The 26,724-nt window shown below is 43.5% G+C and overlaps 1 long non-coding RNA gene across 1 annotated transcript; it reads right to left on the bottom strand.

Moving 5' to 3' along the window:
• Positions 1-7,508: 7,508 nt before the first annotated feature.
• On the bottom strand, positions 7,509-9,251 carry LOC125533058 (uncharacterized). The gene is made up of 2 exons (XR_007294187.2): positions 8,003-9,251; positions 7,509-7,911 (listed from the first exon to the last, which is right to left on the bottom strand). It is a non-coding gene; the product is annotated as an uncharacterized LOC125533058 (long non-coding RNA).
• Between the last annotated feature and the right edge of the window lie 17,473 nt (positions 9,252-26,724).

Raw genomic sequence — 26,724 nt, 5'->3', positions numbered from 1 at the left:
GGCGTCGGCGGGGCGGTGCGGCGGCCGGCAGTCGGGACGCGGGCGGCGGCGACGGAGGAAACGAGCGAGGAGGAGGAGGGGAGGGGAATGGTGCGGCCGGGCTGGAGCTGGTGCGACCGGACCAGGTTGGAGAGCAGCAGCGCACCGGCTCGTCCTAGTCAGCGTGCGGGCACACGCCGATTGGCCAGCGTGGCACCTGACGGGTGGGCCCGAGCTGTCGGATCGGGCGTCAATACGTATAAATACGCGTTTTAGCCTAATTTGCAAAAACTTAGACCAATGTTGGTACTGACATGCAAAAATTAGCAATCATGGTACCAATCTACATGTGATGCCCGAATTGTGGTACTTCTGTGCAATTAACTCCGCCACTGTCGACAAACACTCGACGTCATATCCCTCCCGCCCGGCAACAGTCCCACTGCCCTCCCCAAACCTTGTCCTCCCTTGTCAGCACCAGAATTAACCAGTTTCGTCGTCGCCATCGTACTAGGAACGGAGTCATCGGAGCTCTGAGATGTCGTCAGAGTAACATGCGCAAGCCCACACCAGCTGATGCACTGGAATCGGGCTCCTTCACCACCGCCGTAGCCGAGCTCCCTGTCACTCCTGTTGACTCGGCCACAACGCACCCCGTGTCTGCAAAATCATCGCACTGCAGCAGCACCTCCGTCAGATGCGCTCACAAATCGTACGCCACGGAAGGCGGGGCCCTTTGTCGTCCTCGTGAAGACCGGACTCCCCACGGACCATCTTGCGTGCTACAGCAGCCCCAACGACAGGCAACTTAGGTTGCTGGCCTACGTGACCAAGCCCATGCCCTCCTCGGATGGGATGCAAATCTTCATCAAGACTAAGGCCACAGGAAACCATTTTTTACGAAGGCTCGCGCCAACAAGATGAGAACACTGGAGAGCGGTTTGTTTGGCAGCACCAACTACGCCAAGGCCAAGTTTCTCGCCGGGGATGGGTTCCCCTCCTAGGAGCCCAACCTCGCTACTCGTCTCCTGTGAGCACCCAGAGCCCCGCCAATGACCTAGTGGATGGCATGCGTGGGATGGGACGGCTCACAGGGTGGCAGACTAGGCTTGTGGCACCAAACCATAGGGTGGAGTAAGGGCATCTTTAATGGTTGTAAGATAGTTGTTGATAGACTTTGCCACATAGGATTTTTGATGATGTGTCATACAATAAATGAGGAAAGAGAGGAAGGTTGTATGTACATGAACCAACACCCATTGCACAAGGTCCAATATAGAATGAGAGAGCACCCTATTTATTATCTCACATCCTATTGGGCAAACTAGATACAACCCATTGAAGTTGTTGTATGTTAAGGTGTTGGTTGATGGCATGACATATTTTACCAACAAACTAACATACAAACTATTGGAGATGCCCTAAGCTGGCATGCATGCACAAGCCTCCTTGGCGACCAAGTTTCGTGCATGACTACGCCCTGCAAGGTTCCTGCGCATGCAAGCCACCTCATGGTGTGCGGAACAATGGAGGACACCAAAGTCAACAACGACGGATGGGACATGCGTCCGCTCCCGGCAAGACTGGCAGAACAACACTTGGCGTGCCCTGACATAGTGCATTGTCCCCCAATGGCATAAATGCCCCATTTATTACCTTGTAACTACCGTGGCTTCCTCTTGAACTATAAAACGGGAGCTCGAGCTACATAGTGAGAAGGGATTCTGAAAAACTGCAAGCTAGTTAGTTCATACTCATTCCCCTTTCCTAGCCATGACAATCCCGGAACAGAATTGGAGCACTTGTACCCCTATTTTAAACTTCAATACATCAAAACAACCAAGTAGGACGTAGGCTTTCACTCTTCGCAATGGCCCGAACCGGGTTAAAACTCCTGGTGCATCTGTGTGAAGTTCGATCGTCTCTCCGTCCCTAATCGAATCAAAAAGGGGCTCCCAAGCTCCTAGGTGTTGTGGTCTGCACACATGACATCCTCCACCCCCCCCCCACCACCACCACCAAAATCTGGAGGGCAACTCATGCTACTTTGTTGACGCAAATTTTCCATTGTTTAAAGAACCTCACACAAACCTAGGAATCTAAATTGAGACTTCTTTGCTTGTGCTAGTCGTGGAAGCAAGGTAACATAAACCCCTCTATGTTTATAATTTGACATATGTTCTCGTTGCTCACATGATTATCTATACACACATAGAGATAGGATTCTCTTGCAACACATGAATATGGGTTGATCTCGTAAATATTTACGTAAACTAAATGATCGATATCGACCACTAAGAGAGAAGATAGATGAAGCATTGATAGACACATGTGAGAAGCAAGTCCAAATCAGTGAGATGCAAACCCAAATCAACGAGGAGCAACCCAGATAAGGAAATTTAAGAAACTATGCCTTATACTCATAGTTACTATTATGATTTGGTTCATACTCTCTAGATCAACAACATCAGTTTTTCTTATGGGAGCCATTGTAGGGATGATGTTCTTAGTTTAGGATATTAGCTAGATGTTCTATCCTTGCACTAACATGTTACCACTAATACGTACCCTCGATCAACACGAATAATTTTATTCTGCAAAATTGAATTTGAAATGTACATTAGATCAAGTTTCAAATTTATGTTCAAATGAAGCTTGTATGCAAACATATGATTTTTTTGGGTGTGTGTGTGTGGGGCGGGGGGGGGGGGGTTAATGTTTGGATTGATAAAAGAGGGGCCACCCCTCTATCTCTATTAAACAAACCAAACAATTCAGGGCCCTAATACAAACTACTAGCATCTTAAAAAACAAAGTTTAGGGATCAAACTACCAACATAACCACCTAAAGAGAGGCAGACTCCGATTCAAATACCATCATACCACATCATTCAAGCCAGACTCCACATGTCATTAAAAAAAGCTACATGATAACAAGGGTTAAAGAACAATAAGTCCAAGGGTAAAATAAGTGATGTAGGATAAAGAATAAAGAGCTACTCCATGAGGACAACTAGTGCAGGAACTTCTTGCACGAGGTTAAGGACAACATAAAAAACACGTGGCCTAGAAACTTCCGTTTTTTAGCCACTATCCTTAGAACACCATGTCTCCAGCCTTGGGACGAACGATATACTTCATTTGCACCCGCTCGAGATGTCCTGCTCCCAGCATCAATACCCTTCTATTTCTCTCCTTTAACTATAAAATGGACCAACATTAATCTAGTAACAAATCAGTTTGATGAGGATAATAGGATCATTGATAAGTTTCTTTTCCTCAAATATCACATCATTGTTGCATCTCCAAATAGACCAAAAGACAGCACACTAACTTTTTCTCATTCTTTAGAAAACTTCCAATCCAGATTCCAAAACAATCATTCAGTGCAGTTAGAGTAGAATTTAAACTAAAAGTACATTTCAGCAAACTCTCAAACAAAATTAGCAATAGAGGATTAAAAAAACAGATGGTTTATTGTTTCATCCATGCCATAGAAAATGCCCATTTTGTTTCCAGCTCACCCACTCCTAAGTAGGTTATCGTTAGTGAGATAGTTTTTTTCTAACCATAAGCCAAAGAAAATCTTTGATCTTAGTAGGTACTCCGACCTTGCAAAGAGTTTTTTTAGGAAAGTTACATAGATATTCAATTAATTTCCTGTAAAGAGACTTGACAAAAAATTGTGAGTTGTCAACATCCATTTGATTTTATCTTTACTAGATCCCATTTCAACCTCTTTAGATTATGTTTTAAACTATTCCACAGATCCGAAGACTTCCCATATAGAATTCTTCTGAATCTGAACCCACTCCACCTTTATCAATAGCTTCAGTTAATGTGATATAGGGTAAGCAATTTAGATGCCTTGTCATCAACCCACCAATCTTCCAAAAATCTTGTATTATGACCACCCTAAACTCTTTTTACAGAACTGATAAGAAAATATCTTAAACTTAAAGAACGCTAGTCCAAAATTGGGACGAATACTTTTATTGTAAACATGTAAACACTTTTTTAGAAATATCTTAAACTTAAAGAACGCTAGTCCAAAATTGGGACGAATACTTTTATTGTAAACATGTAAACACGTTTTTAAATACATGACAAACCTTCTTTAATTAGATAACAACCTTTTTTTTTCAAAGATGCGTCAAAGATTAACGGACGCAGCTTCGGTACCTTAAAGGCACCTGCCTTTGGGTCACTGACACGTGGATCAGTCACCTGTTGGGCCCACATGTCATAGGCACCGAAGCATCGTCCAAGATTAACGTATCCAGATCAAGGTCTTCGCAAATCATAAGCAAAATGGATACAAGATTAAGTCGAAACCTAGATCTAGTGGCACGGTAGTGGTAGTGCAGGAGACTGCGTAGGGCGGACGCCTCGTTGGCGATATGGTGGTGGTGGTGGTGGTGGTGGTGGAGGCGGGGGCGGTGAACGCAGTGGCCTCACTCTGCCCTTCTGCGCCGGTGGCGGAGGCGGTGGCCTGGGACGAGTCGGTTTCGCGGAACTCCTACGCGGGGACGACCTCGGCGAAGGTGGGGCTCTCCCCGGCGTCCTCCCCCATACACCAACTAGCGACGGCACATTTGTGGCCGACAGAGCAGCCATGATGGCCAAGACGGCGAAGAGCTTGAAGAACAGTCGCATCAGCCGAACTTATACTGAAAACTTGGAGTAGTTGACTTGACTTGCATTTGTTCGGGAATCATGGCCTGAGTTTACAGCTGTGAAAGATGATCGAGCTGTCGCGTCAACGCATCCAGCGTTTGGCCATGTAGAAACCCAAGGTCAAGGTTTTCTGCCCTGAAGTACTCGGGCACTTGGGCAGGCAAACAAAAAAATCGAGAGAATACTTCGATATCCTCACTGGCTCGAAAAATTTCTCACTGGGCAAAGGAAGATAAAAATCCATAGTGTTACATTGCTCCGAAAACTAGCTTAAAACATGTAAACTGCAGATACAACGTGGTGATGCTGAGAAATATGGCAATGCGGGGAAGTGAAAGTGCTAATTAAGTGGCGGCGAGAGTGGCGATGGCGGAGGCGGAGGCGAGAATCGTGGTGGCGGCGGTGGCGGCGAGAGTGGTGGTGGCGGAGGCGGCTGTTCGGGTGGAGCCCCCCTCCGGTACCGACGGTGTGGTTCTGGCGGCGGCGGAGCTTCTAGTGGTGATCTCGAACCAAGAAGTCCCACTGATGCTGCTGGGGTCTGGTCACGTTGGCCAGAAGACGCCGGAGTTGGCACCGGTGGCGTGTAGCAGGAGCGAGCTCGGCCTTCCTCTGTGGCCTTCGAAGTGACCAACGTTGCTACTAGGATTAGGAGAGCCTGAGCCAGAAAGCAGGAGAGGAATCTTGCCATTGTTGGCGAAGGGAAATGCTCTCAGACTTTAGGTGCCATTCCATTGTGGGCTGAATTTATGCAGCAAACTAAATGCCCGTGATGAATGCTGTGCCTGTGCATGAGCAGTGCCAACATCTGACGGACACACCAATGGTTAATGTGCATGTGCCCCGCAAACCTCTTTTTACACAGCCAATAGAGTCCTGCCACCTCAAAAGCTGTACTAAGTTGTATCTTTGTATTCCACTGTTTTCTTCATTTCAGCCACTGTATTTCATCAGTTTGGGCCCACCCATGTGATTTGACCAGCTGAGCCAACCCACGTGATATCATTCACGCCCCTCGCTGTACACAGCCACCTGAGGCAAGTCTCTCTTCACACACATACATAAGTACGTACTCCATTTTTTTCAAATGATCAACCTCTCTCACTCTAAATTGATTTGAAATCTTTTAAATTAATATTTAAAATTAAAACTTATAAAACTTCACTCACTTACAAGAAACTACTTCTAATAAATTTCAAATTTGTTCATTTCAAAAAACAGAGTGAGATAATATAATTTCAATTTCTTTAAAAGATGATTTCAATTATTAAAATTTCATTTTTTTCAAAGAAGATTGAAATTCAACATTCCAAAAGTGGCAAAAACAATTTCAATTTGTATTGAAACAGCTATTTCAATACATTTCTCACTGAAATAACAAGTTACAGATACTAATAAACAGAGTGAAATCCGTTCATTTCAAATAACAGAGTGAGATAATAAAATTTCAATTTCTTTAAAAGATGATTTCAGTTATTAAAATTTCATTTTTTTTCAAAGAAGATTGAAATTCAACATTCCAAAAGTGGCAAAAACAATTTCAATTTGTATTGAAACAGCTATTTCAATACATTTCTCACTGAAATAGCAAGTTACAGATACCAACAAACCGAGTCAAATCCGTTCATTTCAAATAACAGAGTGAGATAATAAAATTTCAATTTCTTTAAAAGATGATTTCAGTTATTAAAATTTCATTTTTTTCAAAGAAGATTGAAATTCAACATTCTAAAAGTGGCACAAACAATTCCAATTTATATTGAAACAGCTATTTCAATACATTTCTCACTGAAATAACAAGTTACAGATACTAATAAACAGAGTGAAATCCGTTCATTTCAAATAACAGAGTGAGATAATAAAATTTCAATTTCTTTAAAAGATGATTTCAGTTATTAAAATTTCATTTTTTTTCAAAGATTGAAATTCAACATTCCAAAAGTGGCAAAAACAATTTCAATTTGTATTGAAACAGCTATTTCAATACATTTCTCACTGAAATAACAAGTTACAGATACCAATAAACCGAGTCAAATCCGTTCATTTCAAATAACAGAGTGAGATAATAAAATTTCAATTTCTTTAAAAGATGATTTCAGTTATTAAAATTTCATTTTTTTGCAAAGAAGATTGAAATTCAACATTCTAAAAGTGGTACAAACAATTCCAATTTATATTGAAACAGCTATTTCAATACATTTCTCACTGAAATAACAAGTTACAGATACTAATAAACAGAGTGAAATCCGTTCATTTCAAATAACAGAGTGAGATAATAAAATTTCAATTTCTTTAAAAGATGATTTCAGTTATTAAAATTTCAAATTTTTTTCAAAGAAGATTGAAATTCAACATTCCAAAAGTGGCAAAAACAATTTCAATTTGTATTGAAACAGCTATTTCAATACATTTCTCACTGAAATAACAAGTTACAGATACCAATAAACCGGGTCAAATCCGTTCATTTCAAATAACAGAGTGAGATAATAAAATTTCAATTTCTTTAAAAGATGATTTCAGTTATTAAAATTTCATTTTTTTCAAAGAAGATTGAAATTCAACATTCTAAAAGTGGCACAAACAATTCCAATTTATATTGAAACAGCTATTTCAATACATTTCTCACTGAAATAACAAGTTACAGATACTAATAAACCGAGTGAAATCCGTTCATTTCAAATAACAGAGTGAGATAATAAAATTTCAATTTCTTTAAAAGATGATTTCAGTTATTAAAATTTCATTTTTTTTCAAAGAAGATTGAAATTCAACATTCCAAAAGTGGCAAAAACAATTTCAATTTGTATTGAAACAGCTATTTCAATACATTTCTCACTGAAATAACAAGTTACAGATACCAATAAACCGAGTCAAATCCGTTCATTTCAAATAACAGATGTAACTCAATACCAATAGCTACACACACAGGTACATAGATGTAACTCAATACATTTTTGACCCGTTTGTTTATATTGAAATTGGTACATAGATGTAACTGAAATCTTCTTTGAACATGCCCTCTGTACACCAATACCAATGGCTACACACACATAGATGTAAATTTCACTCAAATAACAAGTTACAGATTGAAATATAAATTTCACATATCTTGCACAACTCAGCTACACACACAGGTACATAGATGTAACTTGATTTCTGAAATTGATTCACTCTTGGTTCTCTTTCAGAAAAGTGTAACACATGCCCTCTGCACAAACAATCAAATATCTGAAACTGAAGATGCAGGAGGCCGATGATCTGGTAGAGAAACAAGGAATTTTGAAATCATGAAAAATAAAACCGAAATCATGATATGGAGAGAGGTTAGGAGAGATGATTCATGACTAACCAGATCCAATGGCGGTCAGGCTTGGAGTCGCCAGATCCGGCGACAACGGTGCGCGGTGCCCCGCCGTGGTGCCCGTGCTGCACGTAGCCACCAACGGCGAGCACGGCTGCCCGTGGACGGGCTTGTGGCGGGCGGGATCGAGGAACCTCGCCGGAGCAGGTCACCCCGACGCCCACGGGATCTGGTTGATGCAGGGTACGAGAGCTGACCGGGCTAGATGGGGACGAACCTGTCTCGCTGGATCTCATTGGACCATGAGGGCTTTTGTACTTGTACGCGTGGTGGTCGCCATGGCCGGCCGGGGAAGGAGGATCCAGCGGCGGGGTGGCTGGTCGGCGCCGTCGCCCATGACGGCGTCCGACAGTGACAGACGGCGGCCCGGACGGCGGGGGCGGCCCGGACGGCGGGGGCGGCCGCGGGGTCGGGGGCCGTCCAGGTGAGAAGCTGGGCGCGAAGAGGAACGGCGCCGGCGGCCATGAGGGAGAGGACGAGCGTGGTGGCGCCGGCCATGGGTGAGAGGAGGCGAGGCAGACTGGGGGCGTGGGTTCGTGGGATGTGCGGGATCGAGACGTGGGCTCCATCTTGTATTGCATGGTCTCGTATCCTGGAATCGGTGGGGAAAAAGAAATTTTGTGGGGTCCAACCGCACGAATCTAAAAGCATTGACGAATGGTGGATTTCCAACCGGTAGCTCCCTGAACCGGTAAAATAACTTAGTCGGCATGTGCCCCCCGTGTCTGCCACTGCCGACATGGTGCCGCCTGGATGGAGATACTTCAGTGGTCACCTGGTAATAAAAGTAAAACACCACAGCTTGGAGCTTCTGTGAGGAGAAAAACTGTGATCTTCTGAGATGTCCGTCGAGTCCTGGTCAAATTTCAAAAATCTTGACGAAGGCACAAGGGATCTATAATACCCAAGTGCAGGAGACGTGGATCGACTAGGGCCCTGTTCGGAATCGATCCGCTCCGAGAAGTTGTGGAGCTTGGTTTTGCCAGCTCCGTCAAAATAAGCTGAAATCTCGTCCGCTCCGGGAGCGGAGTTATAGGAGCAGTTGGAAACCGAACGCTCCCTAGATAGGTGCTGATTGGAGAAACCAGACTAGAGAACCCTCGAAGAGAATACTTTGACATCATTAGGCTGTGTCTATTGTCTTATTGTCTAAGGACTAGCCATGCTAAGGACATCCCTTGCAGGTCACTTATAATTTCGCTCCTCGACCTGTATACCTTAACATTTTATATTTGACGAGTTAAATAAAAATGATTTGAGCCGAATCCTTCAAATTTAACTCCCTAAAAAATTTCATTCATCAATTGTTCTAAGTTTTTTGTTTACATGCAACATTTCAACTACATATTTGCACATATATTGAATTCCAACTTAATAATCAAAGTTCACATAATTCATGGATATTACAAATTTAAAGTTTGCAAATCAAATTATTCAAATTCAAAAACACAAAATAGTCCAAATAAAATAAAGAGCATGACATAGGCACAACAATCAAGTGTTGTGGAGTAGCCACTGATGCTCAATACGATCATCTTGGAGCCGAGTATGAACTTCTCGGTTCTCGATGCTTTGATGCGAATAGGTATCGTCCAGGATGGCAAGGACATGAAGGAGCGCGCTCTGGAGCAGCTCGCGAACAGGTTCAAGGGACAGCTGCCAGAAGAGGCTATTGCAGTCACGAGGGCCCTGTTCAAGATCGACAACAGTCGCTCGGTGGAGGTGGAGGATGCTCTTGAAAGAAATATGCCCTAGAGGCAATAATAAAGTTGTTATTTATATTTCCTTATATCATGATAAATGTTTATTATTCATGCTAGAATTGTATTAACCGAAAACTTAATACATGTGTGAATACATAGACAAACAGATTGTCACTAGTTTGGCTCTACTTGACTAGCTCGTTGAATCAATGATGGTTATGTTTCCTAACCATAGACATGAGTTGTCATTTGATTAACGGGATCACATCATTAGAGAATGATGTGATTGACTTGACCCATCCGTTAGCTTAGCACGATGATCGTTTAGTTTGTTGCTATTGCTTTCTTCATAACTATACATGTTCCTATGACTATGAGATCATGCAACTCCCGAATACCGAAGGAACACTTTGTGTGCTACCAAACGTCACAACATAACTGGGTGATTATAAAGGTGCTCTACAGGTGTCTCTGATGGTACTTGTTGAGTTGGCATAGATCAAGATTAGGATTTGTCACTCTGATTGTCGGAGAGGTATCTCTGGGCCCTCTCGGTAATGCACATCACTATAAGCCTTGCAAGCAATGTAACTAATGAGTTAGTTGCGGGATGATGCATTACAGAACGAGTAAAGAGACTTGCCGGTAACGAGATTGAACTAGGTATTGAGATACCGACGATCGAATCTCGGGCAAGTAACATACCAATGACAAAGGAAACAACGTATGGTGTTATGCGGTTTGACCGATAAAGATCTTCATAGAATATGTAGGAGACAATATGAGCATCCAGGTTCCGCTATTGGCTATTGACCGGAGACATGTCTCGGTCATGTCTACATAGTTCTCGAACCCGTAGGATCCGCACGCTTAACGTTCGGTGACGATCGGTATTATGAGTTTATGTGTTTTGATGTACCGAAGGTTGTTCGGAGTCCCGGATGAGATCAGGGACATGACGAGGAGTCTCGAAATGTTTGAGACGTAAAGATCGATATATTGGAAGGCTATATTCGGACATCGGAAAGGCTCTGAGTGGTTCGGGTATTTATCGGAGTACCAGGGAGTTACGGGAATTCGCCGGAGAGTATATGGGCCTTATTAGGCTTTAGGGGAAAGAGAGAGGGGAGGCTGCGCGCCCCCCAAGGCCTAGTCCGAATTGGACTAGGGGGAGGGGCGACGCCCCCTCCTTCCTTATCTTCTCTTTTCCCTTTCCTTCTCTCCTACTCCTACTACATGGAAGGGGGGAATCTTACTCCCGGTGGGTGTAGGACTCCTCAGGGCGCGCCATAGTAGAGGGCCGGCCCTCCCCTCCTCCACTCCTTTATATACGGGGGAGGGGGGCATCCCATGGACACACAAGTTGATCATTGATCTCTTAGCCGTGTGCGGAGCCCCCCTCCACCATAATCCACATCGGTCATATCGTAGCGGTGCTTAGGCGAAGCCCTGTTCTGGTAGCATCATCATCGTCGTCATCACGCCATCGTGCTGACGAAGATCTCCCTCGACACTCTGCTGGATCATGAGTTCGTGGGACGTCACCGAGCCGAACGTGTGCAGATCGCGGATGTGTCGTACTTTCGGTACTAGGATCGGTCGATCGTGAAGACGTACGACTACATCAACCGCGTTGTCATAACGCTTCCGCTTACGGTCTACAAGGGTATGTAGATGATACTCTCCCCTATCGTTTCTATGCATCACCATGATCTTGCGTGTGCGTAGGAATTTTTTTGTAATTACTACGTTCCCCAACAGTGGTTTCAGAGCCAGGTTTATGCGTAGATGTCATATGCACGAGTATAACACAAAGGAGTTGTGGGCGTGGTTATATACATATTGCTTGCCGTCACTAGTTGATTCTTGATTCAGCGGCATTGTTGGATGAAGCGGCCCAGACCGACATTACGCATATGCTTACGCGAGACTGGTTCTACCGACGTGCTTCGCACACAGTTGGCTAGTGGGTGTCTGTTTCTCCAGCTTTACTTGAATCGAGTCTGACTACGCCTGGTCCTTGTTGAAGGTGATAAGCTCTACGTTCACATACAACGGGTGCAAGCCGGTTTTGCACACGCAGAATACTCGCGTTAAACTTGACGAGGCTAGCATATGCAGATATGGCCTCGGTGTTGGAAATATGCCCTAGAGGCAATAATAAATTAGTTATTATTATATTTCCTTGTTCATGATAATCGTTTATTATCCATGCTAGAATTGTATTGATAGGAAACTCAGATACATGTGTGGATACATACACAACACCATGTCCCTAGTAAGCCTCTAGTTGACTAGCTCGTTGATCAATAGATGGTTACGGTTTCCTGACCATGGACATTGGATGTCGTTGATAACAGGATCACATCATTAGGAGAATGATGTGATGGACAAGACCCAATCCTAAGCCTAGCACAAGATCGTGTAGTTCGTATGCTAAAGCTTTTTTAATGTCAAGTATCATTTGCTTAGACCATGAGATTGTGCAGCTCCCGGATACCGTAGGAATGCTTTGGGTGTACCAAACGTCACAACGTAACTGGGTGGCTATAAAGGTGCACTGCGGGTATCTCCGAAAGTGTCGGTTGGGTTGGCATGAATCGAGACTGGGATCTGTCACTCCGTGTAACGGGGAGGTATCTCTGGGCCCACTCGGTAGGACATCATCATAATGTGCACAATGTGACCAAGGAGTTGATCACGGGATGCCGTGTTACGGAACGAGTAAAGAGACTTGCCGGTAACGAGATTGAATGAGGTATCGGGATACCGACGATCGAATCTCGGGCAAGTATCATACGATTCGTACCGATAGACAAAGGGAATTGTATACGGGATTGATTGAATCCTTGACATCGTGGTTCATCTGATGAGATCATCGTGGAGCATGTGGGAGCCAACATGGGTATCCAGATCCCGCTATTGGTTATTGACCGGAGAGTTGTCTCGGCCATGTCTGCATGACTCCCGAGCCCGTAAGGTCTACACACTTAAGGTTCGATGACGCTAGGGTTATAGGGAAAGTATGTACGCGGTTACCGAATGTTGTTCGGAGTCCCGAATGAGATCCCGGACGTCACGAAGAGTTCTAGAATGGTCTGAAGGTAAAGATTTACGTATGGGAAGTCCAGTTTTGGTCACCAGAAAAGTTTCGGGTGCTATCGGTAACGTACCGGGACCACCGGTAGGGTCCCGGGGGTCCACCAGGTGGGGCCACCAGCCCCAGAAAGCTGTGTGGGCTAAGTGTGGGAGGGGACCAGCCCCAGGTAGGCTGGTGCACCCCCCACCAAGGCCCAAGGCACGTGGAGAGTGGGAAGGGGGCAAACCCTAGGTCCAGATGGGCCTTAAGGCCCACCCTTGGGCGCCCCCCTCTCTTTCCCCCCTTGGCCGCACCCTAGATGGGTTTTGGGGGCTGCCGCCACCCCTAGGGATGGAACCCTAGATGGGGGCGCAGCCCCTCCCCTTCCCCTATATATATTGGGGTTTTTTGGGGCTGCGAGACATAGGAGATCATCCCCCTCTTGGCGCAGCCCTACCTCTCTCCCTCCTCGTCTCCCGTAGTGCTTGGCGAAGCCCTGCTAGAGTCCCGCGCTCCTCCACCACCACCACGCCGTCGTGCTACTGCTGGACGGAGTCTTCCCCAACCTCTCCCTCTCTCCTTGCTGGATCAAGGCATGGGCGACGTCACCGGGCTGCACGTGTGTTGAACGCGGAGGCGCCGTTGTTCGGCGCTTAGATCGAAATCGACCGCAATCTGAATCGCCACAAGTACGACTACCTCATCCGCGTTCTTGCAACGCTTCCGCTTAGCGATCTACAAGGGTATGTAGATTCACTCCCTTTCCCCTCGTTGCTAGATTACTCCATAGATTGATCTTGGTGATGCATAGAAAATTTTAAATTTCTGCTATGATCCCCAACAGTGGCATCATGAGCTAGGTCTATGCGTAGTTTCTATGCACGAGTAGAACATAAGTTGTTGTGGGCGTCGATTTTGTCAATTTACTTGTCGTTACTAGTCTTATCTTGATTCGGCGGCATCATGGGATGAAGCGGCCCGGAGCGACCTTACACGTACTCTTACGTGAGACAGGTTCCACCGACTGACATGCACTAGTTGCATAAGGTGGCTAGCGGGTGTCTGTCTCTCCCACTTTAGTCGGATCGGATTCGATGAAAAGGGTCCTTATGAAGGGTAAATAGAAATTGGCATTTCACATTGTGGTTTTGGCGTAGGTAAGAAACGTTCTTGCTAAGAAACCTATAGCAGCCACGTAAACATTTGCAACAACAATTAGAGGACGTCTAACTTGTTTTTGCAGCATATGCCGTGTGATGTGATATGGCCAAAAGGATGTGATGAATGATATATGTGATGTATGAGATTGATCATGTTCTTGTAATAGGAATCACGACTTGCATGTCGATGAGTATGACAACCGACAGGAGCCATAAGAGTTGTCTTAATTTATTTATGACCTGCGTGTCAACATAAACTTCATGTAATTACTTTACTTTATTGCTAAACTGTTAGCCATAGTAGTAGAAGTAATAGATGACGAGACAACTTCATGAAGACACGATGATGGAGATCATGATGATGGAGATCATGGTGTCATGCCGGTGACGATGATGATCATGGCGCCCCGAAGATGGAGATCAAAAGGAGCAAAATGATATTGGCCATATCATGTCACTATTTGATTACATGTGATGTTTATCATGTTTTACATCTTATTTGCTTAGAACAACGGTAGCTTAAATAAGATGATCCCTCTCAATAATTTCAAGAAAGTGTTCCCCCTAACTGTGCACCGTTGCGAAGGTTCGTTGTTTCGAAGCACCACGTGATGATCGGGTGTGATAGATTCTAACGTTTGAATACAATGGGTGTAAGACAGATTTACACATGCAATACACTTAGGTTGACTTGATGAGCCTAGCATGTACAGACATGGCCTCGGAACACGGAAGACCGAAAGGTCAAACATGAGTCGTATAGAAGATACGATCAACATGAAGATGTTCACCAATGATGACTAGTCCGTCTCACGTGATGATCGGACACGGCCTAGTTGACTCGGATCATGTATCACTTAGATGACTAGAGGGATGCCTATCTGAGTGGGAGTTCATTAAATAATCAGATGAACTTAATTATCATGAACATAGTCAAAAGGATTTTGCAAATTATGTCGTAGCTTACGCTTTTGTTCTACTATTTTAGATATGTTCCTAGAGAAAATTTAGTTGAAAGTTGATAGTAGCAATTATGCGGACTGGGTCCGTAAACTAAGGATTGTCTTCATTGCTGCGCAGAAGGATTATGTCCTTAATGCACCGCTTAGTGAGCTGAACCTCGAGCGTCGGTTGTGGATGTTGCGAACATCTAACATACACGTTTTGATGACTACATGATAGTTCAGTGCGTAATGCTAAATGGTTTAGAATTGAGGCACCAAAGACGTTTTTGAAACATCGTAGAACATGTGAGATGTTCCAAGGACTGAAATTGGGATTTCAGGCTAGTGCCCACGTCAAGAGGTATGAGACCTGTGACAAGTTTTCTAAGCCTGCAAACTAAGGAGAAAAGCTCAATCGTTGAGCATGTGCTCAGATGGTATGAGTACTACAATCGCTTGAATCGAGTGGGAGTTGATCTTCCAGATGAGATAGTGATGGTTCTCCAAAGTCACTGCCACTAAGCTACTAGAGCTTCGTGATGAACTATAACATATCAGGGATAGATATGATGATCCTTGAGCTATTCACGACACCGCGAAAGTAGAAATCAAATAGGAGCATCAATTGTTGATGGTTAGTAAAACCACTAGTTTCAAGAAGGGCAAGGGAAAAGAAGGGATACTTCATGAGACGGCAAATCAGTTGCTGCTCTAGTGAAGAAACCCAAGGTTGAACCAAACCCGAGACTAAGTGCTTCTATAATGAGGAACGATCACTGAAGCAGAACTACCCTAGATACTTGGTAGATGAGAAGGCTGGCAAGGTCGGCAGAAGTATTTTGGATATACGTCATATTATTGTGTACTTTACTAGTACTCCTAGTAGCACCAGGGTAATAAATACCGGTTCGGTTGCTAAGCGTTAGTAACTCGAAATAAAAGGCTGCGGAGACTAGCTAAAGGTGAGATGACGATATGTGTTGGAAGTGTTTCCAAGGTTGATGTGATCAAACATCGCACGCTCCCTCTACCATCGGGATTGGTGTTAAACCGAAATAATTGTTATTTGTTGTTTGCGTTGAGCATAGACATGATTGGATTATGTTTATAGCCACATGGTTATTCATTTAAGGAGAATAATGGTTACTCTGTTTATTTGAATAATACCTTCAATGGTCTTGCACCGAAAAATGAATGGTTTATTGAATCTCGATCGTAGTGATACACATGTTCATGCCAAAAGATAGTAATGATAGTACCACATACTTATGGCACTGCCATTTGAGTCATATTGGTAGATATGCATGAAGAAACTCCATGCAGATGGATCGCTTGGACTCACTTGATTTTGAATCACTTGAGACATGCAAATCATACCACATGGGGAAGATGACTGAAAGGCCTAGTTTTCAGTAAGATGGAACAAGAAAGCAACTTGTTGGAAGTAATACATTTTGATGTGTGCAGTACAATGAGTGTTGAGGCACGCAGTGGATATCGTTATGTTCTTACTTCACAGATGATTTGAGTAGCTGCTGAGTATATTTACTTGATGAAACACAAGTCTGAATTATCGAAAGGTTTAAGTAATTTCAGAGTGAAGTTGAAGATCGTCGTGACAAGATGATAAAATGTTTATGATATGATCATAGAGATGAATATCTGAGTTACGAGTTTGGCACACAATTAAGACATTGTGGAAATTGTTTCACAACTAATACCGCCTGGACCACCATAGTGTGATGGTGTGTCCGAACATCACAACTGCACCCTATTGGATATGGTGCATGCCATGATGTCTCTTATCGAATTACCACTATCGTTTATGGGTTAGGCATTAAAGACAACCGCATTCACTTTAAATAGGGCACCACACAATTCCGTTGAGACGACACCGTATGAACTATGGTTTAGAGAAACCTAAGCTGTCGTTTCTTAAAAGTTTGGGGCTGCGATGCTTATGTGAAAAAGTTTCAGGCTGATAAGCTCGAACCCAAAGCGGATAAATGCATCTTCATAGAATACCCCAAAATAGTTGGGTATACCTCCTATTTCAGATCCGGAAGCAAAAGTGATTGTTTCTAGAAACGGGTCCTTTCTCGAGGAAAAGTTTCTCTCGAAAGAATTGAGTGGGAGGATGGTGTAGACTTGATGAGGTTATTGAACCATCACTTCAACTAGTGTGTAGAAGGGCACATGAAGTTGTTCCTGTGGCACCTACACCAATTGAAGTGGAAGCTTATGATAGTGATCATGAAACTTCAGATCAAGTCACTACCAAACCTCATAGGTCGACAAGGATGCATACTACTTCAGAGTGGTACATAATCCTGTCTTGGAAGTCATGTTGCTAGACAACAATGAACCTACGAGCTATGGAGAAGTGATGGTGGGCCCAGATTCCGAAGAATGGCTCGAGGCCATAAAATTCGAGAGAGGATCCATGTATAAAAGAAAGTATAGACTTTGAAAGAACCACTTGATGGTCATAAGGCTGTTGGGTGCAGATGGATTTTAAAAGGAAGACAGACAATGATGGTAAGTGTCACCATTAAGAAAGCTAGACTTGTCGTTAAGATGTTTCCCGACAAGTTCAAGGAGTTGACTACGATGAGACTTTCTCACTCGTAGCGATGCTAAGAGTCTGTTGGAATTATATTAGCAATTACTGCATTATTTATGAAATCTTGCAGATAGGATGTCAAAACATCGTTTCCTCGACGATTTTCTTGAGGAAAGGTTGTATGTGATAAAACCAGAAGTTTTTTGACAATCCTGAAAGATGCTAACAAGTATGCAAAGCTCCAGCAACCCTTCTAAGGACTGGAGTAAGCATCTCGGAGTTGGAATGTACGCTTTGATGAGATGATCAAAGATTTTGGGTTTATACAAAGTTTATGAGAAACTTGTATTTCCAAAGAAGTGAGTGGGAGCACTATAGAATTTTTGATGAGTATATGTTGTTGACTATTGTTGATCAGAAATGATGTAGAGTTTCTGGAAAGCATATAGGGTTATTTGAAAAGTGTTTTTCAATGGAAAACCTAGATTAAGCTACTTGAACATTGAGCATCAAGATCTATAAGGATAGATTAAAATTGCTTAATAGTACTTTCAAACGAACGCACACCATGACAAAATTTTGAAGGAGTTCAAAAATAGATCAGCAAAGAAGGAGTTCTTGGCTGTGTTATAAGGTATGAGTATTGAGTAAAACTCAAAGACCTGACCACGGCAAAATAGAGAGAAAGGATGAAGGCCGTCCCCTATGCTTTAGACGTAGGCTCTAAAGTATGCTATGTTGTGTACCACATCTGAAGTTTGCCAAGCCATGAGTCAGTCAAGGGGTACAAGTGTGATCTAGGAATGGATCATAGGACAATGGTCAAGGTTATCCTTAGTAACTAGTAGACTAAGGAATTTTCTCGATTATGGAGGTGGTAAAAGAGTTCGTCGTAAAGGGTTACGTCGATGCAATCTTTGACACTAATCTAGATGATTCTAAGTAGTAAACCGGATTCGTATAGTAGAACCGTTATTTGGAATAGCTCCAAATAGAGCGTGGTAGCTGCATCTACAAGATGACATAGAGATTTGTAAAGCACACACGGATCTGAAAGGTTCAGACCTGTTGACTATAACATCTCTCACAAGCATAACATGATCAAACCCAGAACTCATTGAGTGTTAATCACATGGTAATGTGAACTAGATTATTGACTCTAGTAAACTCTTTGGGTGTTAGTCACATGGGGATGTGACCTTGAGTGTTAATCACATAGCGATGTGAACTGGATTATTGACTCTAGTGCAAGTGGGAGACTGTTGGAAATATGCCCTAGAGGCAATAATAAATTAGTTATTATTATATTTCCTTTTTCATGATAATCGTTTATTATCCATGCTAGAATTGTATTGATAGGAAACTTAGATACATGTGTGGATACATAGACAACACCATGTCCCTAGTAAGCCTCTAGTTGACTAGCTCGTTGATCAATAGATGGTTACGGTTTCCTGACCATGGACATTGGATGTCGTTGATAACAGGATCACATCATTAGGAGAAGGATGTGATGGACAAGACCCAATCCTAAGCCTAGCACAAGATCGTGTAGTTTGTATGCTAAAGCTTTTCTAATGTCAAGTATCATTTCCTTAGACCATGAGATTGTGCAGCTCCCGGATACCGTAGGAATGCTTTGGGTGTACCAAACGTCACAACGTAACTGGGTGGCTATAAAGGTGCACTGCGGGTATCTCCGAAAGTGTCTGTTGGGTTGGCACGAATCGAGACTGGGATTTGTCACTCCGTGTAACGAGGAGGTATCTCTGGGCCCACTCGGTAGGACATCATCATAATGTGCACAATGTGACCAAGGAGTTGACCACGGGATGATGTGTTACGAAACGAGTAAAGAAACTTGCCGATAACGAGATTGAACGAGGTATCGGGATATCACGATCGAATCTCGGGCAAGTATCGTACCGATAGACAAAGGGAATTGTATACGGGATTGATTGAATCCTTGACATCGTGGTTCATCCGATGAGATCATCGTGGAGCATGTGGGAGCCAACATGGGTATCCAAATCCCACTGTTGGTTATTGACCGAAGAGTTGTCTCGGCCATGTCCGCATGACTCCCGAGCCCGTAGGGTCTACACACTTAAGGTTCCATGACGCTAGGGTTATAGGGAAAGTATGTACGCGGTTACCAAATGTTGTTCGCAGTCTCGGATGAGATCCCGGACGTCACGAGGAGTTCTGGAATGATCCGGAGGTAAATATTTATATATGGGAAGTCCCATTTTGGTCACCGGAAAAGTTTCGGGTGCTATCGGTAACGTACCGGGACCACCGGGAGGGTCCCGGGGGTCCACCAGGTGGGGCCACCAGCCCTAGAAGGCTGCGTGGGCCAAGTGTGGGAGGGGACCAGCCCCAGGTAGGCTGGTGCGCCCCCCACCAAGGCCCACGGTGTGTGGAGAGTGGGAAGGGGGCAAACCCTAGGTCCAGATGGGCCTTAAGGCCCACCCTAGGGCGCCCTCCCTCTCTTTCCCCCCTTGGCCGCACCCTAGATGGGTTTTGGGGGCTGCCACCACCCCTAGGGATGGAACCCTAGATGGGGGCGCAGCCCCTCCCCTTCCCCTATATATATTGGGGTTTTTTGGGGCTGCCAGACATAGGAGATCATCTCCCTCTTGGCGCAGCCCTACCTCTCTCCCTCCTCGTCTCTCGTAGTGCTTGGCGAAGCCCTGCTAGAGTCCCGCACTCCTCCACCACCACCACGCCATCGTGCTGCTGCTGGACGGAGTCTTCCCCAACCTCTCCCTCTCTCCTTGCTGGATCAAGGCATGGGAGACGTCACCGGGCTGCACGTGTGTTGAACGCGGAGGCGCCGTTGTTCGGCGCTTAGATCGGAATCGACCGCGATCTGAATCGCCACGAGTACAACTACCTCATCCGTGTTCTTGCAACGCTTCCGCTTAGCGATCTATAAGGGTATGTAGATGCACTCCCCTTCCCCTTGTTGCTAGATTACTCCATAGATTGATCTTGGTGATGCGTAGAAAATTTTAAATTTCTGCTACGATCCCCAACACTCGGAACACTGAGACCGAAAGGTCGAGCATGAATCATATAGTAGATATGATCAACATAGTGATGTTCACCATTGAAAACTACTCCATCTCACGTGATGATTGTACATGGTTTAGTTGATTTGGATCACGTGATCATTTAGATGACTAGAGGGATGTCTATCTAAGCGGGAGTTCTTAAGTAATATGATTAAATTGAACTTTAATTTATCATGAACTTAGTCCTGATAGTATTTGCATATCTATGTTGTAGATCAATAGCTTGCGATGTAGCTCCCCATTTATTTTTGATATGTTCCTAGAGAAAATAAAGTTGAAAGATGTTAGTAGCAATGATGCGGATTGGATCCGTGATCTGAGGATTATCCTCATTGCTGCAGAGAATAATTATGTCCTTGATGCACTGCTAGGTGACAAACCTATTGCAGGAGGAGATGCACATGTTATGAACGTTTGACAAAGCTCGGTATGATGACTGCTTAATAGTTCAGTGCACCATGCTTTACGGCTTAGAACCGGGACTTCAAAATGTTTTGAAATGTCATGGAGCATATGAGATGTTCCAAGAGTTGAAATTGGTATTTTAGACTCATGCTCGAGTCGAGAGGTATGAGACCTCTGACAAGTACTTTGCCTACAAGATGGAGGAGAATAGCTCAGCTAGTGAGCATGTGCTCAGAATGTCTGAGTACTACAATCACTTGAATCAAGTGGGAGTTAATCTTCCAGATAAGATAGTGATTGACAAAGTTCTCTAGTCACTATCACCAAGTTACTAGAACTTCGTGATGAACTATAATATGCAAGGGATAACAGAAACGATTCCCAAGCTCTTCGTGATGCTGAAATCGATGAAGGTAGAAATCAAGAAAAGCATCAAGTGTTGATGGTTGACAAGACCACTAGTTTCAAGAAAAGGGCAAAGGGAAGAAGGAGAACTTCAAGAAGAATGGCAAGCAAGTTGCTGCTCAAGTGAAGAAGCCCAAGTCTAGACCTAAGCCCGAGACTAAGTGCTTCTACTATAAAGGGACTGGTCACTGGAAGCAGAACTGCCCCAAGTATTTGGCGGATAAGAAGGATGGCAAAGTGAACAAAGGTATATTTGATATACATGTTATTGATGTGTACTTTACTAGTGTTTATATCAACCCCTTAGTATTTGATACTAGTTCAGTTGCTAAAGATTAGTAACTCGAAATAGGAGTTGCAGAATGAACAGAGACTAGTTAAGGGTGAAGTGACGATGTGTGCTGGAAGTGGTTCCAAGATTGATATGATCATCATCGCACACTCCCTATACTTTCAGGATTAGTGTTGAACCTAATTAAATGTTATTTGGTGTTTGCGTTAAGCATGAATATGATTTGATCATGTTTATTGCAATACGGTTATTCATTTAAAGTCAGAGAATAATTGTTGTTTTGTTTACATGAATAAAACCTTCAATGGTCATACACCCAAGGTGAATGGTTTATTGAATCTCGATTGTAGTGATACACGTATTCAAATATTGAAGCCAAAAGATGCAAAGTTAATAATGATAGTGCAACTTATTTGTGGCACTGCCATTTAGGTCATATTGGTGTAAAGCGCATGAAGAAAATCCATGTTGATGGGCATTTGGAATCACTTGATTATGAATCAGTTGATGCTTGCGAACCATGCCTCATAGGCAAGATGACTAAGACTCCGTTCTCCGGAACAATGGAGCAAGCAACTGACTTATTGGAAATAATACATACTGATGTATGCGATCCGATAAGTGTTGAGGCTCGCGGCGGGTATCTTTATTTTCTGACCTTCACAGATGATTTGAGCAGATATGGGTATATCTACTTAATGAAACATAAGTCTGAAACATTTGAAAAGTTCAAAGAATTTCAGAGTGAAGTGGAAAATCATCATAACAAGAAAATAAAGTTTCTACGATCTGATCGCGGAGGCAAATATTTGAGTTACGAGTTTGGTCTTCATTTGAAACAATGTGGAATAGTTTCACAACTCACGCCACCTGGAACACCACAGCATAATGGTGTGTCCGAACATTGTAACCGTACTTTATTAGATATGGTGCAATCTATGATGTTCCTTACCGATTTACCACTATCATTTTGGGGTTATGCATTAGAGACAGTTGCATTCATGTTAAATAGGGCACCATCTAAATCCGTTGAGATGACACCATATGGACTGTGGTTTGGCAACAAACCAAAGTTGTCGTTTCTTAAATTTTGGGGTTGCGATGCTTATGTGAAAAAAATTCATCCTCATAAGCTCAAACCCAAATCGGAGAAATGTGTCTTCATAGCATACCCAAAGGAGATAGTTGGGTACACCTTCTATCACAGATCCGAAGGCAAGACATTCATTGCTAAGAGTGGATCCTTTCTAGAGAAGAAGTTTCTCTCGAACGAAGTGAGTGAGAGGAATGTAGAACTTGATGAGGTAATTGTACCTTCTCCCGAATTGGAAAGTAGTTCATCACAGAAATCAGTTCTAGTGATTTCTACGCCAATTTGTGAGGAAGCTAATGATGATGATCATGAAACTTCAGATCAAGTTACTACCGAACCTCGTAGGACAACCAGAGTATGGTCCGCACAAGAGTGGTATGGTAATCCTTTCTGGAAGTCATGTTACTAGACCATGACGAACCTACGAACTATGAGGAAGCGGTGATGAGCCCAAATTCCTTGAAATGGCTTAAGGCCATGAAATCTGAGATGGGATCCATGTATAAAGAACAAAGTATGGACTTTGATTGACTTGCCCAATGATTGGCAAGCCATAGAAAATAAATGGATCTTCAAGAGGAAGACGGACACTGATAGTAGTGTTACTATCTACAAAGCTCGAATTGTCGCAAAAATGTTTTTGACAAGTTCAAGGTGTTGACTACGATGAAATTTTCTCACTCGTATTGATGCTTAAAAGTCTGTCTGAATCATGTTAGCAGTTGCCGCATTTTATGAAATCTGGCAAATGGATATCAAAACTGTATTCCTTAATGGATTTCTTAAAGAAGAGTTGTATATGATGCAATCAGAAGGTTTCGTCGATCCTAAAGGTGCTAACAAAGTGAGCAAGCTCCAATGATTCATCTATGGACTGGTGCAAGCATCTCGGAGTTGGAATATATGCTTTGATAAAGTGATCAAAGCATATGGTTTTATACAGACTTGCGGTGAAGCCTGTATTTACAAGAAAGTGAGTGGGCGCACTACATCATTTCTGATAAGTATATGTGAATGACATATTGTTGGTCGGAAATAATTTAGAATCTTCTAGAAAGCATAAAGGAGTGTTTGAAAAGAGTTTTCAAAGAAATACCTCGATGAAGCTGCTTACACATTGAGCATCAACATCTATAGAGATAGATCAAGACGTTTGATAAGTTTTTTCAATGAGTTCATACCTTGACAAGATTTTGAAGTAGTTCAAAATGGAACAGTCAAAGCAGGAGTTCTTGCCTGTGTTGCAAGGTGTGAAGTTGAGTAAAGACTCAAAACCCGACCACGACAGAAAATAGAAAGAGAATGAAAAATCATTCCCTATGCCTCAGTCATAGGTTCTATAAAGTATGTCATGCTATGTACCAGACCTATTGTATACCCTGCCCTGAGTTTGGCAAAGGAGTACAATAGTGATCTAGGAGTAGATCACTGGACAGCGGTCAAAATTATCCTTAGAGTACTAAGGAAATATTTCTCGGTTATGGAGGTGATAAAAGAGTTCGTCGTAAAGAGTTATGTCGATGCAAGCTATTTACATCGATCTAGATGACTCTAAATGTCGATCTGGATACATATTGAAAGTGGGAGCAATTAGCTAGAGTAGCTCCGTGCAAAGCATTGTAGACATAGAAAATTTGCAAAATACATACAGCTCTGAATGTGGCAGACCCGTTGACTAAATCTCTCTCACAAGCAAAACATGATCACTCTTTGGGTGTTAATCACATAGCGATGTGAACTAGATTATTGACTCTAGTAAACCCTTTGGGTATTAGTCACATGGAGATGTGAACTAATCGCATAAAGATGTGAACTAGATTATTGACTCTAGTGCAAGTGGGAGACTGAAGGAAATATACCCTAGAGGCAATAATAAAGTTGTTATTTATATTTCCTTATATCATGATAAATGTTTATTATTCATGCTAGAATTGTATTAACTGGAAACTTAATACATGTGTGAATACATAGACAAACAGATTGTCACTAGTTTGCCTCTACTTGACTAGCTCGTTGAATCAATGATGGTTATGTTTCCTAACCATAGACATGAGTTGTCATTTGATTAACGGGATCACATCATTAGAGAATGATGTGATTGACTTGACCCATCCGTTAGCTTAGCGCAATGATCGTTTAGTTTGTTGCTATTGCTTTCTCCATAACTATACATGTTCCTATGACTATGAGATCATGCAACTCCCGAATATCGAAGGAACACTTTGTGTGCTACCAAACGTCACAACGTAAGGCAGACTAAGGCATAGCCTTGTGGTTGGAAGGGGCTGATGCCTTCCCACCCACCCAGGTTCAAGGCATGGTACTTGCAATTTGGGGTTGTTGCACCAATTATACTATAGGGGGTTCCCTTACCGTCTTTCTGTCAAAAAAATGTCACAACGTAAGTGGGTGATTATAAATGTGCTCTACAGGTGTCTCCGATGGTACTTGTTGAGTTGACATAGATCAAGATTAGGATTTGTCACTCCGATTGTCGGAGAGGTATCTCTGGGCCCTCTCGGTAATGCACATCACCATAAGCCTTGCAAGCAATGTGACTAATGAGTTAGTTGCGGGATGATGCATTACAGAATGAGTAAAGAGACTTGCCGGTAACGAGATTGAACTAGGTATTGAGATACCGACGATCGAATCTCGGGCAAGTAACATACCGATGACAAAGGGAACAACGTATGTTGTTATGGGGTTTGACCGATAAAGATCTTCGTAGAATATGTAGGATCCAATATGAGCATCCATGTTCCGCTCTTGGTTATTGACCGGAGACATGTCTCGGTCATGTCTACATAGTTCTCGAACCCGTAGGGTCCTCACACTTAACGTTTGGTGACGATCGATATTATGAGTTTATGTGTTTTGATGTACCGAAGGTTGTTCGGAGTCCTAGATGAGATCAGGGATATGACGAGGAGTCTTGAAATGTTCGAGGCGTAAAGATCGGTATATTGGAAGGCTATATTCGGACATCGGAAGTCTGCGCGATCGTTCACTGAAAGTCTTATATTGTGGAATAGTGAGGGAGGAGATACTCTTCAACAAATCTTCTCTGATTATACGGACTCAATTGAAGTCAACAGATTTGCAAGGAGTTTGCCAAAGGCTTTCTCATTCGGAAAAAAACAATTTCAAAAGGTTCTGAGTAGTTTAGATATTTATCGGAGTACCGGAGAGTTACATGAATTCGCCGGAGAGTATACGGGCCTTATTGGGCTTTAGGGGAAAGAGAGAGGGGAGGCTGTGCGCCCCCAAGGCCTAGTCTGAATTGGACTAGGGGAGGGGCACCGCCCCTCCTTCCTTCTCTTCTCTTTTCCCTTTCCTTCTCTCCTACTCCTACTACATGGAAGGGGGGAATCCTACTCCCGGTGGGAGTAGGACTCCCCAGGGCGCGCCATAGTAGAGGGCCGGCCATCCCCCTCCTCCACTCCTTTATATATGGGGGAGGGGGGCACCCCATGGACACAGAAGTTGATCATTGATCTCTTAGCCGTGTGCGGTGCCCCCCTCCATCATAATCCATCTCGGTCATATCGTAGCGGTGCTTAGGCGAAGCCCTGTTCCGGTAGCATCATCATCATCGTCATCACGCCATCGTGCTGACGAAGCCCTCCCTCGACACTCTACCAGATCGTGAGTTCGTGGGACGTCACCGAGCCAAACGTGTGCAGATCACGGAGGTGTCGTACTTTCGGTACTAGGATCGGTCGATTGTGAAGACGTACGACTACATCAACCGCGTTGTCATAACACTTCCGCTTACGGTCTACAAGGGTATGTAGACGATTCTCTCCCCTCTCGTTGCTATGCATCACCATGATCTTGCGTGTGCGTAGGAATTTTTTTGAAATTACTAAGTTCCCCAACAGCTCTCACCAGCCATGGAGGTGCTGATGGTCCGGACCACGAATTGGTCTCTGGAGGTGCTTCGTTGCATGCCCAGGAGGAGTAGGCTGGATTCCTTGATCACGTTT

The sequence above is a fragment of the Triticum urartu genome, chromosome 1A, assembly GCF_056163025.1.
Source record: "Triticum urartu cultivar PI428250 chromosome 1A, HENAU_Tu73, whole genome shotgun sequence".
Classification (NCBI taxonomy): domain Eukaryota; kingdom Viridiplantae; phylum Streptophyta; class Magnoliopsida; order Poales; family Poaceae; genus Triticum; species Triticum urartu.
Note: the sequence above shows the minus strand (reverse complement) of the source record. Positions and strands in the feature narration are given on the sequence as shown.